Source organism: Pongo pygmaeus, chromosome Y (assembly GCF_028885625.2).
Source record: "Pongo pygmaeus isolate AG05252 chromosome Y, NHGRI_mPonPyg2-v2.0_pri, whole genome shotgun sequence".
Taxonomy (NCBI): Eukaryota; Metazoa; Chordata; class Mammalia; order Primates; family Hominidae; genus Pongo; species Pongo pygmaeus.
Window position 1 is genome coordinate 17,265,946 of NC_072397.2, and position 19,973 is coordinate 17,285,918.

The window sequence follows — 19,973 nt, forward strand, 5'->3', positions numbered from 1 at the left end:
GCAAAGAGAGCCTTCCTTCCCACAACTAGGAAGGAGAGGGACACAGGAATGAAAGAGAATTGGGTAAGAAGGGTGCCAATCTGAAGTGCCATTGTAATAAACTTTTGGCCACGCCGATGGGGAGTTTGCAATTAAAATCTCTTGTTAAAGGAGTTCTACATCTCTCCAGAATGGGCCTGCATTAGGACCCATACCGCGCGTGGTCATTGGCTGTGAGCTGCCCAGGCACAGCAGGAGATCTGAACTGTCCATTTTTCATGGCCATTATAATCTACCCCTTGCACCACAGACATCTGTTTTTCCAAGCAGGTTCATGGGACAGCTCCTTCATGGTTCCTGTGTGCCTCTCTGAGGAAAAATGTAGATGAGGGTAGTCAGTAGGATAAATAATAGCCTCTGAGGCTGCAGTTGGTCTCAGGTCCACAAATGCTATTCCTCCTCTCTCTAATCCACTATTCATTCTAAATTCTCCTTGCCCTCAGCTATCATCTCTTCAGGCCTTGGCGGCTGGGTGGTATAACCCAAACATTCAGTCCTCAGGACTAGAAGCCATTGGCAATAATACCATTCCCTTTTCAGACAGAGGCTGCTGCATGTATAACAGAGCACTGGGATCAGGAGGCAAGGAAACGCCAGAAGATACCCACGTAGATCACATAGATTCCATATATATTCTCCCTGTCCTAATTGTGTGAACACAACATTACCTTTTCCAGTGGATTAGGGTCAACTCTCACAGTTAGTATGTTGACTTTATGGTTCCTGGGCACAAGAACTCCAAAGTGTCCTAGTGGCATCTACATCTTGTTGTTGAATGTAATACTTGTGTCTCCTGGCAAGAGTGCATATCTTTTGGAGATCAGGACTTCCAACTTAAATAATTTGTTTATTTAGCTTAAATAAAATCTTCTTTAGTAGTAGTAATACATCTTTGCAATTCCCAGAATTGCAAAATAGAAAGTATGAAATTCCTCATTGTGATTGAATCACTGGAAATGACAGTAAGTGGAGCCATTCATGTTTTCCAACTCCCTTTGTTTCTGAACCTACATGTTCTTCTTGTTGCAGACTTAGCCCCATACAAAAGTTTTTGATGTAAGCATGTGCTCCATTTTGAGAATGGCACCACATCCAGTCAGAATTGTCACTGAGCTCTTGATTCGGGTGTGCCTTTAGAAGGCAGTTCCAGCTTGTTTGAGGTTTGCTGCTTCTGGATGACATGAAATGTGATACAAACTATGGAAGCATGGTCATAGGGCCATCTTATTTGCTGTACAATAGTTTCCCCTGCTCAGGTGCTATGTCATAAGTGCTTCCATGCCTGTGGATTATTTATTCTATAAGCTTGCAGATAGTGGTGCTGGCTGAGGCTCTGTGGGTAGGAAAGGCAAACCCACATCTGAAATAGCTATCTATCTATGCCTATGAAGATGAACCACAGGTACTTTTGAGGTAGGTTGGACACTCAGAGGCAGCTGTAGCAAGATATCTTGGTAAGTGGAAGTCCATATTGTTGAGCCCACAGGTAGCCTTGGTTTCTGCCACTGTAGCCTCTTGATTCACTTGCCTTTCATGTAAGTTATATGGCAGCCAATGACAAAGGCTGGCTACTGTCAATTGGCAAAGTCATTTTGTCTACTTGGCTATTTAGTCCCTCTACTGTGATGGATACTTTCTGGTAGGTATAATTGTGTGATGCAGGAATCTTTATCCTTCATCGTCTGTATGTCCATCCACATGCCTCTACTATTGTTCTGCTCTTTCAGTCCTTTTCCTTCTAGACCCCTGACTAAAGACCAGGCCTTTGGACACTGTACGGGAGTTTTTATATATTCTTACTTCTTGGTCCACTTGTACTGTATGAAGTGAGTGACCAGATGAAGCTCTCCCTATTGAGAAGATTTTTCCTTCCCAACATCTTTCAAGGCTACTGCTGAATGTGGCTGTGATGCAGCTGTCATTCATTTTCTACTTGAACTACTGCAAGACATCTTTAGGAGGTAGAATCAACAGGATTTGGTAATTTATACCTTCACCTACCCCACCTAATTCCTTGCTTCTTAATCTTCCCTATTCTCCATCCCCACCTAGATAAATTTCACCAGAGGAGAGATTTTTGCTACTTCTTTCTCTGCTAGAATTCCTGTGTCTAGAACAGTACCTGGCACGAACTTGGTCTCAATAAACATTTAATGAACAATGAATGAATCTCAGTAAATTGCTCCACCAACCATGTAAAGCTCAGATCACAAGACTAGTAAGAATCATCCTTGATTTCTCCCTTTTCCTCATTCCCTTTCCTAATCCTTCAACAAATCTAGCCAATTATATTTTCAAAATATGCCCTGAGTAGTCACTGTTCTCCATTTCTACCACTGTTATCCTTTCTTCCCTGAACTACAAGCGCCAACTTTTTGGTCTTCCTGCTTCCACTCTCCATTGCTTTCTAAGTATTTTTCATTCTTGTAATAGCTGGCAAATTGATCTTTTTACAATATAAATCCGATCATGTTATTTCCCTGCTGAAAATCTTCTGATGGCTTCCAATTTGACTTAGGTCGAATTCAAACACCTTACCAAGGTCTATGATACCTCACATGACCTCCCTCTCCAATCTCACCTCATACTGCTTGTGTTCAAACTGTGCTGGTGTATCAGCATGTGTATCCTCAAAAACATCAAGCTTATTTCTGCTATTGTATGGAACACATTTTTATTTATGTGAAAATTATCTTCCTCTTTGTATTTGAGTTTCAGTACAAATATCTCTTCTTGAGAGAGGCCTTCTCTAGCCACCAATTCTAAAGTAACCCCTTTTCTTCCTTCCCAATCCTCCATCCACATCCCAGTCGTGTTATTGAAGATCTCTTTGCTTTTCCAGAGTAGTGCAATGGGAGAAATTGGAGATTGGGTTTGATAAGCCTGGATCTAAATCACTGTCACTGAGCCTAATTTTTCTCATGAAGATATATTCAGTCTGTAAAATGGAGTCAAACCTGTTTAACAATGGTTTTGAGACTCAAATCCAGTTGCTCAATATACTAAATATAATCTTCACATCTCTTTAGCTATTAGAAATTATCTCTTTTAAGGAAAAAATATACATCTTTAGGGATTTTTTCTTCTCTCTGGTAGTATGTAAGCTTCATGGCAGAGAGATTTCATCAACCTTGTGAACAAAATGGTATTCCTAGAACTCAGCAAAGTATGCGGCACACATATGTGTACACATATATATGTGTACACAGAAGCACATATACCAACAAAACCAAAAATTTTTGTTCCAACAGCAACAGAAAATATCTATGTTATAGGAAGAACAACAAAGAGGAGAATTTCATCCATGGTTTTAGAAAAGTAAGAGAGCTATCATTACTATCAAGAGTGAGTGCAAGGAATGGAACTTAGAGCCATAATTAGTGGAGGCGCTAATGATCATTCTCTGTCTAGTTACTTGAGACTCATGTTTGCTCTTTGGTACCAAAGAAGAAAGGATGATGGTTATGTTGGTAATTTTCTTAGAATTGCTTAGAACAAGCAACATATCTTGAATTCTAAGAGACTAAATACTTTATGAAAACTGCCTCTAGCTTAGGAATCAGCTAATTTATTTATTTTTTTTCTGTAAAGGGCCAGATGGTAAATATTTTTGGCTATGTGAGGCATATGGTCTCATTTGCAACTTCTCAACTCTGTCCTTATGGTGCAAAAGCAGCCATAGGAAAAAAATACAAAAAAAAGATCATGGCAGGTGTTGGCCTTCAAGAAGCCAGATTTGCCCAATGGGCTATAGTTTCTGACTATTGCTCTAACTCTGCAAGGAAGTACATTCTCTGAAATCTTTAGCCAGCTAATTTTTCTGTGTCAGTGGAATATCCAGAAATTTTGCAGTATAAGATTAGACAGCTGAATTTTGGTACTGTAATAATAACAACTATAATAACAACAACAACACCATAAATAACTAGTGTTTATGGGCATTGTTTCAAGTGCCTTTCTTAAATTCAGCCCATTTAATTATCACCAGAGCTATGTAATTTAAATAATATTGTTGTCCCCATTTTATGGATAAGAAATCTGAAGTGTAATGAGATTAAAAAGCTGGTCCAGTCACACAGCCAAAGACTGGCAAAGCAGAGACTGAAAACTGTCTTCTGACTCCAAAGAGCAGGTTTTTAACCTCATGAATATACCACATTCCCACTGAGCAAGCATTGAAATCTTATAGCGAGGGGCAGAGCTAACTCTTTGGGACCCTGTTCTGAGTTGGGAGAAGGAATGATTCAAATTGGATTGATCATCTCATTTTATTTATTTGGAAAATGAGAAAGATGTGAGCTGTTTTGTTATTGCAGTTACCGACAAATAATTTAAGTGGATAAAGTCTGATAACCAAATCCCAACCTAAAAATTAATATGATTCCTCTCTAGGTATAAATATTCTACTCTTTTCAGCTTTATGGTTTGTGAATCTTTATTTATACTTTTTAAAATATTTTATCGCAATACTTTAAGGGAAGGACTCTTCAATTTACAGGTAAAAACACCAGTGGTATATTTTTATGCATATAAAAATATCATAGGTATTTAATATATATATATAGTATTTATACCATAGGTAAAAGTACAGATAGTATATAATATGTGCTCATATATGCTCATTTTAAAAATGTAAAATGGTGCAGAAGCTATGTCAGTAATTTCTCCACATCCCTGACCACTTGTTAGTAACACTGTGCAACCTCACAGTGAACTAAAATATGTGTTGCCATTTTGATCTTGTCTAACATCAGCAAACAGCATATAAGAACTTTCTTTATCCTTTCATTGCTTAATTCTACCATAGTCAACCTCTGTTAAATGTAGTCTGACACTGAATAACCTACCAGAAGATCTGTTTGCTTTTCCAGAGTGGTGTGATGGGAGAAATGGGAGAGTTGGGCTTGATAAGCCTGGATCTAAATCACTAGCACTGGGCCTAATTTTTCTCATGAAGATAGAGTCAATCTGTAAAATGGAGTCAATATATTACCTGTTTTAAGAATGGTCTTGAGACTCAAATCCGGTTGTTCAATATACTGAATATAATCCTCTGTACAAAGAGTGGATATTATATTTAAAGAGTAGTGTGTTGTTTTTCATATTAGTGAATTTTCCAGGAGCTTGATTGCTAAGTAAAGTAAAATGTATTGTTTTTTATCAGTTGTATATATTTATATCAATTTATTATTATTACTATTATTGTGTTATCCTTGTGACCTATTTTTTTCTTTTTCTGAGATGGAGTCTTGTTCTGTCAGCCAGGCTGGAGTGCAATGGCTCAGTCTAGGCTCACTGCAGTCTCTACCTCCCAGGTTCAAGCGATTCTCCTGCCTCAGCCTCCCAAGTAACTGAGACTACAGGTGCATGCCACCATACTCGGCTAATTTTTGTATTTTTAGTAGAGTGGGGTTTCACCATACTGGCCAGGATGGTCTTAAACCCCTGACCTTGTGATCTGCCCACCTTGGTCTCCCAAAGTGCTAGGATTATAGACGTGAGCCACCATGCACGGTGTGACCTATTATTAAATGGAGAAAAGCTTTGTCCAGGCAAAAAGAACCATATCCAGACTTCAGGAATTTCCCCTAAAGTAAGCAGTGTAAGGCATTGAAACATTAACAAAGAAGTTTATGAAATTCCTTCTGTAGAGATGAAAGGTGAGAAAGCTGCCTTTCCTGGCTAGCTTATGCCCACCCCTTTTTAGCAGTAGGGGTGGATTAGATGACCTCTCAAGATTCTTTCTAGCTATGGTTTTGTTTTTTGATGTCTACTTAAATATTATGCTAATATTGCTGATGTGAAATCCTTTGTACACAAGGATGGTTGAAAACACTGGCTCATGATCTGAATCTATGCCTGCCTGGTTAAAACGGTATACTTGAAATTAACAGGGCTCAAATGCTCATGTTTTATACAAGCCATTGGGTCTTTTTTTAGTTGTCTTCTGTTCTAAAGCAAAAGGGAGAAGGTTGATAAAAATGCATTCAGTTATAGAAGGAATTAGATTATTTTAATAACTAAGCTTAGTTATATTGTGGTTCACAAAAATGAATGAATAATAATGTAGAATGCAAAGTTCCAGGAGGTAATCTCCTAGACAAGACATTGCTGGAGCAGCATATTAACTAGAAAAGAGCCATTGTTAGAGGAGAGCAGAGAGAGAATTCTCTAAATCCATAAATATCTTGTATTTAACAAGTAACTTGTATAATACTTACAGAAAATAGGCTTTGGAGCTAGCCTGCCTGGGTTCAGATACTGGCTCTGCCCCTTATGCATTCTGTGACCTTGGGAAATTATTTAACCTCTTTGTACCTTGTGTTTCTCATTTGTAAGTGGGGATGATAATAGTACTGTATTAGTCAGGGTTCTCTAGAGAGACAGACTAATAAAATATATATACACACATATATATGTATTATTAAGAGGAGTTTATTATTTATTAAGTTTATTAAGTATTATTAAGTATTGACTCGATAATCACAAAGTCCCATAATAGGCTGTCTGCAGGCTGAGGAGCATGGAGAGCCAGTCTGAGTTCCAAAACTGAAGAACTTGGAGTCCAATGTTCGAGAGCAGGAAGCATCCAGGATGGGAGAAAGATGCAGGCTGGGAGGATAGGAGAGTTTCTCTTTTCACACTTTTCTTCCTGCTTATATTTTCGCTGTGCTGGCAGCTGATTAGATTGTGCCCACCCAGATTGTGTGGGTCTGCCTTTCCCATCCCACTGACTCAAATGTTAATCTCTTTTGGGAGCACCCTCACAGACACACCCAGGATCAATACTTTGTATCCTTCAATCCAATCAAGTTGACATTCAGTTACACAAGAACCTATTTCTTAGGGCTGTGGTGAAGACTGAATGAGTGAATACATGTAAAGCGATTAGCACAGTGCCTCACATATAGTGTGCTTGATAATAGTGATTAATTCAAGATATTAAGTATTATCGTGTTTTATTGTGTTTGCCTTTTGTTTTTGTTTCTTCACTTTTTATTATGGAAAGTTGCCAACACATCCAAAAACAGATAAGTGCTGTATAATAAATCCCCTGTACTCATCAGCAGTTATCTATCTATTCATGGGCAATCATGTTTTACCTAAATGCCTACTCCTATGTGATTATTTTGAAACAGATCTCATACATCATATTATTTCATTTACAGATATTTCAAAGTGTATCTCTAAAACAGAGGTGGCAAACTGTAGCCCAATGTCTGTTTTATAAGTAATGTTTTCTTATAATTTAGTGAAGGGTTACAGAATAAGCCACTATGGCATAAACATTATTTTGAGCTGAAAGCATTTGAGAAAAAGTTTTTTTTTTTTCTTTTCCCTGAATTCCCTTGCCTGCCTAAAAAGCCTCTCAAAAGAGGTCGATGTTCATAAATTCCTTTTCCAGGAGTTCTGCAACCAGGAAATATTGACTGTTAATACTAGGGAGAAGATGGCACCACACCTAACAAACTGTCACAAAACTATCCTGTCTTCCATATAAAAGCTCATTTATCTTTCCTAAAAGTAATTTATTTTTCCATGAATACCTCCTTCCACTTTTCCCTGTTAAGATAGTATATAAGCCACAAATTCTAATGACCACCTCAAGTCACATTTTCCTATGAACTCCCACTTACATATGTGAGTAAAAGTCTATCTTCTTTCTTGCGAATCTCTCATTTGTCAATTTATTAATAATTCACAGGCCTCCAATCACTAAAACTAAGAGGAAGTTTTTCCTCCCTGTCAACAGCTATGCTCATTCATTTTCTTACTGTGTATAGCTGTTTTTGTACCATAACGGTGGAGCTGAGTAGTTGTGACAGATACTGTGTGGTCACCAAGCCTTAAATATTTACCATCTGGCCCTTTATAGAAAATGTTTGACAATTTTTACCTAAAAGACAAACAGACTCTTTTTCTCCTTTAAAAACATAACCATAGTCACTTTTACACCTAAAAACATTAATCATAATGCATTGATATAATCAAATACCCATAGTCACTTTTACACCTAAAAACATTAATAATAATAATGCATTGATATAATCAAATACCCATAGTCACTTTTATACCTAAAAACATTAATAACAATGAACTGATATAATCAAATACTCAACTGGTGTTCAAATTTTCTCAAATGCCTTATACATTAAAAAAATGATTTATTAAAAATTGGGATCCAGGCTGGAAGCCGTGGCTCATGCCTATAATCCCAACACTTTAGAACACCAAGGTGGCATGATTGCTTGAGGACAGGAGTTCAAGACCAGCCTGGGCAACATAGCACTCTGTCTCTACAAAAACTTAAAAAAAAAAAGAAGCTAGGTGTGGTGGTGCATGCCAGTAGTCCTAACTACTTGAGAAACAGAGATGGGAGGATCACTTGATTCCAGGAGTAGGCTGCACTGAGCTATGATCATGCCACTGCCCTCCAGACAGTGACAGAACAAGACTCTGTCTCTAAAACAACAACACAAACAAAAAAAACAAAAATTCAAGATCCAAAAGAGGTCAATACATTTGGAAGATGTACCTCTGAAGTCATTTGAAATAGAAGAGAATCAGTCCTCTTTCCCCTTGCAATTAATCTCTTAAAGAAACAGGTCATGGCCGGGTGTGGTGGCTCACGCCTGTAATCCCACCACTTTGGGAGGCCGAGGTGGGCGGATCATGAGGTCAGGAGATTGACAACATCCTGGCTAACACTGTGAAACCCCGGCTCCGCTAAAAAAATACAAAAAATTAGCCGGGTGTGGTGGTGGGTGCCTGAAGTCCCAGCTACTCGGGAGGCTGAGGCAGGAGAATGGTGTGAACCCAGGCGGCGGAGACTGCAGTGAGCAGAGATCACGCCACTGCACTTCAGCCTGGGCAACGGAGTGAGACTACGTTTCAAAAAAAAAAAAACAGGTAATTTGTCCTCTAGAGTTTTCCATGCTTATATTTTACTGGTTGTAAGTCAGTGGTGTCCTCCATACCTTGTATTTCCTATAAATTTGTGGTTAGAATTAGAGACTTTACTTGATTGACGTCTACAGGAACACATACCAATCAAGGGTAATATGTACTTCCATCAGGCAGCACATATCTATCTGTGATGTTAGCAGACAGGCAGAGTTTTGACAAGTTCTGAATAAAAATAGCAATGGAGGTGGTGCCCCTTTGAACAAGAGAAAGATCTGCCTACTAAAATATTGTAGAATTATTCAAATGTACATTTATTTATCATGGCAGCTGTAAATAGGTGGAGATTAGCAGTCCTTCACAGGGCACAAGCCTCTGAATTGTGCCCATTCTAATTACCTTTAAAATATACTTGGGGCCAGGTGCAGTGGCTCACGCCTGTAATCCCAGCACTTTGGGAGGCCAAGGTGGGTGGATCACAAGGTCAGGAGTTCGAGAGCAGCCTGGCCAATATGGTGAAACCCTGTCTCTACTAAAAATACAAAAATTAGCTGGGCATGGTGGTGGGCACCTGTAGTCCCAGCTACTCGGGAGGCTGAGGCAGGAGAATTGCTTAAACCCGGAGGCAGAGGTTTCAGTGAGTCTAGACTGCACCACTGCACTCCAGCCTGGGCAACAGGGCGAGACTCCATCTTAAAGAATAAAATAAAATAAAATGAAATAAAATAAAATAAAATTGAATAAAATAAAATAAATCTGGAATCTATCCATTTCTTTTACTTCCCATGCTCCTGCTACCCTGGTCTATGCCACTGTCATCTCCTGTCTGCATCACTGCTGTTGTCTCTTAACAGGTCTCCATGCTTCTGTACTGGCTTGCCTACAACCTATTCTCAACCCAGCAACCAGAATAACTCTTTTAAAATCCAAGTCATGGATGGGCGCGATGGCTCATGCCTGTAATCCCGGCACTTTGGGAGGCTGAGGTGGGTGGATCACAAGGTCAGGAGTTCAAGACTAGCCTGGCCAAGATGATGAAACCCTGTCTCTACTAAAAATACAAAAATTAGCTGGGTGTAGTGGCGGGCGCCTGTAATCTCAGCTACTTGGGAGGCTGAGGGAGAGAACTGCTAAAACCTGGGAGGCACAGGTTGCAGTAAGCCGAGATTGCACCACTGCACTACAGCCTGGGCAGCAGAACGAGACTCCATCTCAATAAATAAATAAATACCTAAATAAATCCATGTCATGTCACATGACTACTCTGTTTAAAACATTCCTATTGTCCCCATATCATTTGAGTAAGTACAAAAGTCCATATCATAGCTCACAAGCCCTGAATAATCTGTGCTCTCTCCTGCTCCCGCCTTGTTCATTTCTTTGTAGACCCTTAGATGCACCCATCATAAAGACCCCATTGGGGCCTTTGCACCTGCTATTCCCTTTGCCTTCTGTGGTCTTCCCCTAGACACCCACATGACATATTCCCTTACCTCCTTCAGGTCTTTGCTCAAATGTCTTCTAAAAAATTCCTAGTCTGGGAGCCAGGTGTGGTGGCTCATGTCAGTAATCCCAGCATTTTGGGAGGCTGAGGCAGGCGGATTGCCTGAGCTAAGGAGTTCGCGACAAGCCTGGGCAACACGGTGAAACCCTGTTTCTACTAAAATAGAAAACATTAGCTGGGCATGGCAGCATGCACCTGGGAGGCTGAGACAGGAGGATTGCTTGAACCCAGGAGGCGGAGGTTGTAGTGAGCCGAGATCGCACCATTGCACTCCAGCCTGGGCGACAGAGCGAGGCTCCGTCTCAAAAAAACAAAAACAACAACAAAAACAAAAACAATAAAAAAATTCCTAGTCTGATCCCTCTAGTAAATATTGCATTTGGCCCCCTGCCTCCACACTACTGATTAATCTTAACCCACTCACTTTTTAATTTTCTAAGGCATTAGTCATCTTCTACCACCATACCTTTTAATTTACTTATTATGTCTATTGTTTATTATCTGTTTGTTTCTGCCTGAAGGTCAGTTTCCTAATAGCGGGATTCTTTGTTTTGTTCACTAAATTATCCCATGTGCCTAAAACAATGTTTGGCACACAGGAGGTGCCTAAAACATAGTTGTTGAATGAGTGACTGAATTGCTATCACTTATACCTACAAAGAGAAAACAAATGTATTTTATGAGCCAAAGGACCTCTGATCATCCCCTCCCAAATACTGCATGTCTTTCTTGCTCCTAGGCAATCAGTCTGTGTCAGGTGCTATGTGAAATAGTTTCCAAGTTTTATCTCATTTAGTCCTTCAAAGAACCCTAAGAAAATAAGAAATTATTACTCCCATTTCCAGGTGATGTAACTCAGGTCTAGGAAAGTTTAACTCCTGCCCAAGCTCACATATCTGGAAAGATGCAGAGCCAGGACTGGAACTCAAATATATCTGACCCCTAAATCCCTGCCTTAAAGCACAAATATAATACTTCCCCGTGGATGGCATTGCTCTAAGCTTCATTACTTATGGCAATTTCTGTATTCACTTATTCGACAAATATTTGTTGAGTGTTGACTACACGCCAAGTCCTTAGGATATATCAGTGAATGAAACAAAGATTTTTGCCCTCACTGAGTTTTTATTATTTCTAACTCTTTTAAGAGATATGATTCAGGGCTAATATAGAAGCGGGCCGGTCAGTCTCCTAGAGGGAATGATTTTAAGTTCATAGGAAGAGCTCACACTATAAAAAATTGCTCCCCTTCACCACAACTTGTCATAGTATTCTATCTGAAGTACCTGAATTAATAATACCTTTGGTGAGACTTCAAAGTTGCATTAAAGTGCATTTTTTTTCTGTTTAGGTTCATCCCTACCTTATAGATGAGAAAACCATCTGTAATCACCCAGGATGATTTTGAGATATTCTCAAAGTCAGCTAGTAAATGGCAGAGCTAGGATTTCTGGCTCCAAATTTTGTGTTCATTATACTAGAGCAAACATCAGTAAAGAACACGATGAACTAAGTGGGATGGGGGAGTATTCCAGGCAGCCATATCTATAAGAGGAAAATTAGGAAGATAAAGGGAGCCTGGAAACCCCAATTTACCCATTGATTTTCCCAGAGCTGGGTAACATGAACCTCTTGGTAGAACAAGAGGAACAAGGGAAGGTCAGTACTTTTGCAAGCAAGTAGATCAATTAGAAGAAATAGGAAAGGGGTGAAGTTGAGAGACCAGCTGGGTGGACTTTGCTTGCAAGCACCACGATACTTCACTTCAAACTGATTTTCAGAGAGCACAGCCTCAAAGGGATCAGAGAAGGGTATAGAGAAAGTCACCTTGATCTGGTCCATGTCCGTCTACCTTTCCTTGCATGGGACAGCTGGACCCAGAAGAACTCAAGTTATTATAGGTAACTTTACTGTGATTTAAACCAGAAATGTCTAATGCATGAGGACTCCGTTAGTTTACATTCTAGTTTTTGGGTGTGTACGGGAGAAAGTGAGACAGAAAGAGACAAGGCTTTGGGTTAAAAAAGTTTCTTTAATTTCTGACTCTGTCATTTACTACCCAAATTATTTAAGTTCTCTGAATACCATTTTTCTTATCTGTAAGAAAGAGTTAACATTTCTTATCTTGTAAGTATTTATTCATTAATTCATTAAGCATTTATTGGCATCTATTATATACAAAGAACTGTACATAATAGGTATTGTAATAATATAAGAATATATATATGTGAATGTATATATGGCCTGGCAATTGTTGTTCAATAAGTAGCAACTATTATTATTACCAGTGTGCATAAGTAATCAATAATAAGTATGTTGGAATGGTAGTAGTACAAATATCACATCAGTTAGCCTTCCAACCATGATCCAAGAGTATTCCTGTGGAACTTTATCTGCCAGGGGGAAAGATTATTTTCCTCTTTAACTGAAAGCACCACGTCTTTCTGCAATGCTTATGTGACTTCAAACAACCTTAGTCAGCTGTATCCCAGAAGAAAACTAAGCTGGTTGCCCTGAATATCATTCCTTTTCATGACAGTTGATACGGATTTGCTAATAATTTTCACCTGATAAGGAGGCAGTCAGTAGAAAATTAGAAATTTTAATGAAGATTCTTATTAGCTGTTCCTCACAAATATTGGGAATATAATCAACCCAAGATTCTTGGCAAAGCAATTCTCATTTCAATTCTCACAAGCAATTATTATTTAGTGTTTATATCACTTTGTATTTTTTAAATGTTTTCAATTACTTTTTTCATTACTCTTTGGGAAAAAAAAAAAAAAAAAACACCAAACCATAAAACAAAACACTTTGAGGTATCTTAGCATGTTAATCTCCATTTCACAGATGGGGGAATATGGGACAGTTACTAAGCAAATGCCAATATATCCTGTTATGCTAACAAAAATAGTGCAAAGTTCTCTCCTAATAGGTGGCTAAAACCAGCACCTACTATTAAACAAGAAACATATTTAAACACACACACACACACGAAAGGATACTCTTGGATCAATGCTTGTAATGCTCAGTGAGGAGAAAAGGCTCTCTGCATGACTTCTCTCCTAATGGATGTCTATGACCAGCACCTACTATTAAACAAGAAACATATTTAAACACACACACACACACACACACACACACGCACACACAAAAAGATAACCTTGGATCAATGCTTGTAATGCTTAGTGAGGAGAAAAATCTCTATGCATGACTTCTCTCCAGAAGATTTGTATATTCAATGAACTCGTAATGAATATGGTGATTTCATCCCCTCTCTACTAGATTTCAGCCTTTAGAATCCCCATTTTCCTCCTTGCCTTCTTCTACTCTTCTAGTTCAGTTTATCCATCAACTTTTCCTAACAACTGCACAATTTCAGTTGCATGCAACCATAAGTATTTTTTTCTGGCTCACGTACCTGTAGGTTGGCAGGGCTGATTCTGCTCCATGCTGAAAAGATAGTATCTACATGGGGTCTGTTTTTCTACTAAGTGCAGTGGTATAAGCTTTATGCATAAGCACATTTTAAGCCTTTTTTGATTGTACATCCCATTGGCAAAAGCAAGGCACACAGCTCCTCTCAAAGTTGAGGGGCAGGCAAGCTTATTCCACCCCCATTAAGCCATAGAAAAGTTTTGGATGTGTTTATGGTGGGTACTGGAGGACAATAAAATTCCACAGACTCAGGCAACATCTTCCTCTTTTCCTCTTGCCTCATCTTTTCTCTGACTTTCCCTTTGAAGTGTAACAGCATGTGCAAAACAGGGTCACAGTAAGATACAGTCCCAGCAAGACCATGATCCCCATGTTGAAATGTGATACCCATAATGGCTACCCAGAAATTTCTCATGGGTAGTAGATTTGTAACTGAAATACTTTATTTTTTTTACCACTATATTTAAACATTGCAATCTGACTTTAAAGATCTCCTTGTCAAGAGGAAGAGTCCATTTCCCTACCTCTTGAGTCTGCACTGACTGGTGACTGACTTGCTTTGGCTAATAGTATGCAGTGGATGTGATGGTATGTTAATGCTGTGCCTAGTCATCAAGGACTCTTGTGTGCTTTTGTTCTCTCTTTGCTACTACCAGGCGAATAAGCCTGACCTAGTTGGCTGAAAGGTGAGAAGACCATATGTAGCAGAGCTGAGACCTCCTAGCTGTCCTTGCTGGAGTCATTACTGATCATCCAGTCCATAGCCAACATACCAGCTAACTGCTTATAGGAGTGTGCTCAGATCAACAACCTGCCTGACTGACCTACGGATATATGAGACATAATACTTGTGGGTTTTTATTTTCATTTTTTGTCACTTGAACCACAGGAATTTTTTTCTTTTTAAATTTCAACTTTTGTTTTAGATACAGGGTTACACGTGCAGGTTTGTTACATGGGCATATTGTGTGATGCTGAAGTGTGGGGTACTGATCTTGTCACCAAGGTAGTGAGTACAGTACCGAATAGGTAGCTTTTCCTACTAATGCCCCCCTCTTTTCCTTCTCCCTCTAGTAGTCCACAGTGTCTCTTGTTCCTGTGTTTATGTCCATGTGTATTCAATGTTTAGCTCCCACTTGTAAGTAAGAACATGTGGGATTTGATTTTCTCTTCCTGTGTTAATTCACTTAGGATTGTAGCCTCCAACTGCATCCATTTTGCTGCAGAACACATGATTTCATTCTTTTTTATGGCAATATAGGATTCCATTGTGTATATGTACCATATTTCCTTCATCCAATCCATCACTGATGGGCACCTAGGTTGATTCCATGTCTTTGCCATTGTAAATAGTGCTGCAGGGAACATATGAGTGTATGCGTCTTTTTTTTTTTTTTTCTCCAGGGTCTTGCTCTGTCACCCAGGCTGGAGTGCAATGGTGCAATTTTTGCTCATTGCAACCTCCACCTCCTGGGTTCAAGTGATTCTCTTTCCTCAGCCCCCCAAGTAGCATAAGCCACCACGCTCAGCTAATTTTTGACTTTTTTTTTTGTTTTTTGAGACAGGGTCTCAGTCTGTCACCCAGGCTGGACTGCAGTAATGTGATCTTGGCTCACAGCAACCTCCACCTCCCAGGCTCAAGCAATTCTCCTATCTCAGCCTCATAAGTAGCTGGGATTACAGGTGCTACATCACCACTGCCTAGCTAATTTTTATATTTTTGGTAGAGATAGGGTTTCACCATGTTGGTCAGGCTGGTCTCAAACTCCTGACCTTAAGTGATGTGCCCGCCTCAGCCTCCCAAAGATCCGGGATTACAGGCATGAGCCATATAGCCTTGCCCAATTTCTGGCATTTTTACTAGAGAAGGGGATTCACCATGTTGGCCAGGCTGGTCTCAGACTCCTGGCCTCAAGTGATCTGCCTGCCTTGGCCTTCCAAAATGCTGGGATTACAGGCATTTGAACCACTGCACCCAGCCAAATGCACAAGCCTTTTTGGTAGAATGATTTATTCTCCTTTGGGTATATACCCAGTAACGGGATTGTTGGCCATATTGCCCAAAGCAATTTATAGATTCAATGCTATTCTCATCAAACTACCAATGTCATTCTTCACAGAATTAGAAAAAACAAAATTCTCAAATTTGTATGGAATCAAAAAGAACCTGAATAGCCAAACCAATCCTAAGCAAAAAGAACAAAGTCAAAAGCATCAAACAATCCAACTTCAAACTATACTATAAGGCCACAGTAACCAAAACAGCATGGTACTGGTGTAAAAACAGGTACAAAAGCCAATGGAACAGAATACAAAACTCAGAAATAGAGTGACACACCTACAACCATCTGATCTTCGACAAGGCTGACAAAAACAAACAATGGGGAAAGGACGACATAGTCAATAAATGGTGCTGGGAAAACTAGCTAGACATATGCAGAAGAATGAAACCAGACCCTTACATTTTACTAAATACAAAAATTAATTCAAAATAGATTAAAGATTTAAATGTAAAACTCAAACTATAAAAATCCTGGAAGAAAACCTAGGAAATACCTTTCTTGACATCAGCCTTGGCAAAAAAATTTTGGCTACGTCCCAAAAAGAATTGCAACAAAAACAAAAGTTGACAAGTGGAACCTAATTAAACTAAAAAGCTTCTGCACAGCAAAAGAAACTATCAACAGAGTAAACAGACAACCTACAATATGGGAGAAAACATTCACACACTATGCATCTGACAAAGGTCTAATATCCAGAATCTATAAAGAACATAAACAAATCAACAAGCAAAAAATAACCCTTTTAAAGAATGGGCAAAGGGACATGAACAAACACTGGTCAAAAGAAGATATACAAGCAGCCAAAAGCATGAAAAAATGTCCGTCATCACTAATCATCAGAGAAATGCAAGTCAAAACCACACTGAGATACTCACACCAGTCAGAATGGCTATTACTAAAAAGTCAAAAAACAACAGATGCTGGTGAGGCTGCAGAGAAAAAGTAATGCTTATGCACCATTGGTGGGAAAGTAAATTAGTTCAGCCACTGAGGAAAGCAATTTGTTTTGTTTTTAAGAGAGATACGGTCTTCCTCTGCCACCCAGGAAGGAATACAGTGGCACAATCATAGGTCATGGCAGACTTAAACTCCTGGGCTCAAGAGATTCTCCTGTCTCAGCCATCAGAGTAACTAGGATTATAGGTGTGCACCAACCTCCTGGCATGTTGTTTTAAACCACTAAAGATTAGGTGGTTTGTTAGGCAGATATACTAACAAAAATGATATGGAGAGGAGACAGGGAAATACTGGGTAGAAAAGAGTGGTTCCCTGGCAAAGGCCCCGCCTTCAAGCCTGGATACCTGTGGCCCTAAGTGAGAGCAGGCATTCTGGTTTTAATGTCCCCAAAGTTGCCTTTTTGCCTGCCGTGCCCCCATCCTGTACCCACATAAAACCCTGAACTCCAGGCTCCAGAAGCAGACAAGGAGTTGAGGGGATGAACAGATGAACAGCAGAATGGTGAGGCAGAGGAGAGAAAAGAAGGAATGCTGGGAGGAATTTGGCTGGGGATGGTCAGAGAATTGGCCACTGGATGGCCAAACTCCAGGGAAAGATCATCTTCCCATTCCATCCCCTGTCCAGCTCCCCATCAATCCTGCTGAAAGCCCCCTCCACCACTCAATAAAACCTCCGTATTTATCCTTCAAGTCTGTGTGTGATCTGATTCTTCCGGGATGCTGCACAAGAGCTCCTGATACAGAAAGCTGTCATACTGGCTCCCTCCCTTTACAAAAAGGCAGAGGATCCAATGAGCTGGTTAACCCTTAGGCCATCCACAGACGATAAGGCTAAAAGAGTGCACTGTAACACGTGCACACTTGGGCTTTGGGAGTAGCAGACACCTACCCCTACAAGCTGCTGTGGAGCCAGAGCCCCAAAGCACTTGCCCTGGTTCCTGCACCTGCCCATCCACATGCTCTCCCTTCTGTAAGGAGTTTGAGCTTGAGGTAGCCAAACAGAGAGTCACATCCGTGTCGCATATCCTGTGAGGGGTGGGGGGCAGGGAACTCTCCCACTTCAAAAACAGCCTGGAACTTCCCACATTGGGCTGCCTAGAATCATAGTGTCATCTTCCCAGATCTTGCATATTCTTGGGGCAGGCTAGAGGTAATGAAAAGATGCCTCCAAGATGCCTCCCCAAACCTGCATCTCCACATTTCGCATCTCCTGACTTTTCTACAGTTAAGCATTTAGAGTGGGTAGGCATTTCTTTAGGAAGATTATGTGATTCTAATTGATTTTCGAGCATGTGATTACTGACACAATAGAAAGGAAAGCAAAGCAAGTGTTTTCTGTTCAAGCTGTAAGATGCATTCCAATTTCTGTAACAATGGTAATTAATCTTAGCTGGGTAGAAAATTCATTTTCTTTGAGGAATCAGTGAACTATAGAGAAATTTGTCAGTAACTGTTGTTTCGTATTTTAGTTGCCATGCAGGAGGGACAATAATTTTACACTGACAGCTAATATACCGAGAAACCAACCCAAAATGGAAAAAGTGATTTGGTATTATTGTGTATTTCTGGAAATATGTGATAATGGGGCTGAAATCAAATAAAGCAGTAAGAAGCCAGATATCAAAGCTTTACTTTTTTTCTCCTCTATTTCATTAGCACTAAAATGCCATATAAAAACAGAAATGTAAAGAGATGAGTGTGGTGTCAAACTTTTTATAATTATCAAACATATTTAAGAGCAAGACCTTTGGGGTTTGAGGAAAACATTAATTGATGGAAGTGTCAGGATTATGGCACATATTTCAATTACTCTGTAATTCGCCTGTAAATTTTCTGTGGTTTAGTGTTCTGTTATCAGTATTTTTGTCTGCTCATAACTGAACTCAAATAGATTACTTTCACTTTTGTGGGTGTGTGTCACTAGTTTTATGTTTACTAGTTTTATGATGCACTATTGTAGTTGAACTCTGGTACTCGTTTTAATTAGCCAATAAAAGCAATGAGGGAATGTATGACAAGTCAAATCTGTATAAAATAAGGATATAACAGAATGTTTTATACCGTTTTTATATACACTGATGAAGCTATTCATCTACTTTGAAAAGTTTCTCAGTTCTGATGTTAGATTTGCACCATTCCATTCACAGTTTGCCTCATGTCCCTGCAAAGGGACAGAGATATTATTCCTCTTTGTGATATCATGGCCCAGCATATGTAAGCACATTTTGGGGTCATATCAGTCATTTTTGGGTGACAAGGGTATCAGTTGCCAGCAAGCTTCTTTGTGGGGGCAAAGAGAACCTGAGGGATCCAGGCTTTCTTTCCCTATTGAGGCTTGCTTGTAAGTTTCCCCAGTACAAAGTCTTTGCCTCCCAGTATTTCATGTGATGATTTGTAATTCTTTCTGAGCCCTGGAGCTTAACAGGGAGTTGATCACAAGGGGACTCACACTGCATGACAATTCATTTTCAAATGCCTCATTAAGGGAAGAAAATTAATATTGCTACCAAGAATGTGAGTGCAGCAATTTTTGTCTGTTTTATTCAATGCTTTATCTTGAGCACCTAGAATAGTACCTGACATAGTAGTTGAAGCTCAATAAATGTCTGTTCAAGAAGTGAAAAGAAATTAGTAGGGGACAGAGACCAAGAGATTTAGATGACTTCTCATACCCGCAAAAAAAATCCTTTGTAGTTTCCTTTTCTTTAGATTCCCTGGCAGAAGACTACTGCCTTGAGAGAAAGGGTTGCTTATGAATTCTGAAGATAAAATGTGCTTTATGCTTTCTGCCATCTTCCATTTATGTAAATCCCTTCCTCTATTCCAACCTATCTGTTAGGGATCAGATCAATTTCAACTCCAAAGCCAACATGAGGTCTTTTATAATTAACCTTCACTAATGATCTCCTTATCCAAATACTCGGGATCCCTTATGATTACTCTCTTATTAGAACACATGTGGCCAGATATGTCTGTGGAGTCATACAAAGCTTGATATGCCTGTCATGCAAATGGGCAGAGATGTTCAGTAAAAAATTTTATATATGTAGTAGAATTCATGAGGGAGAA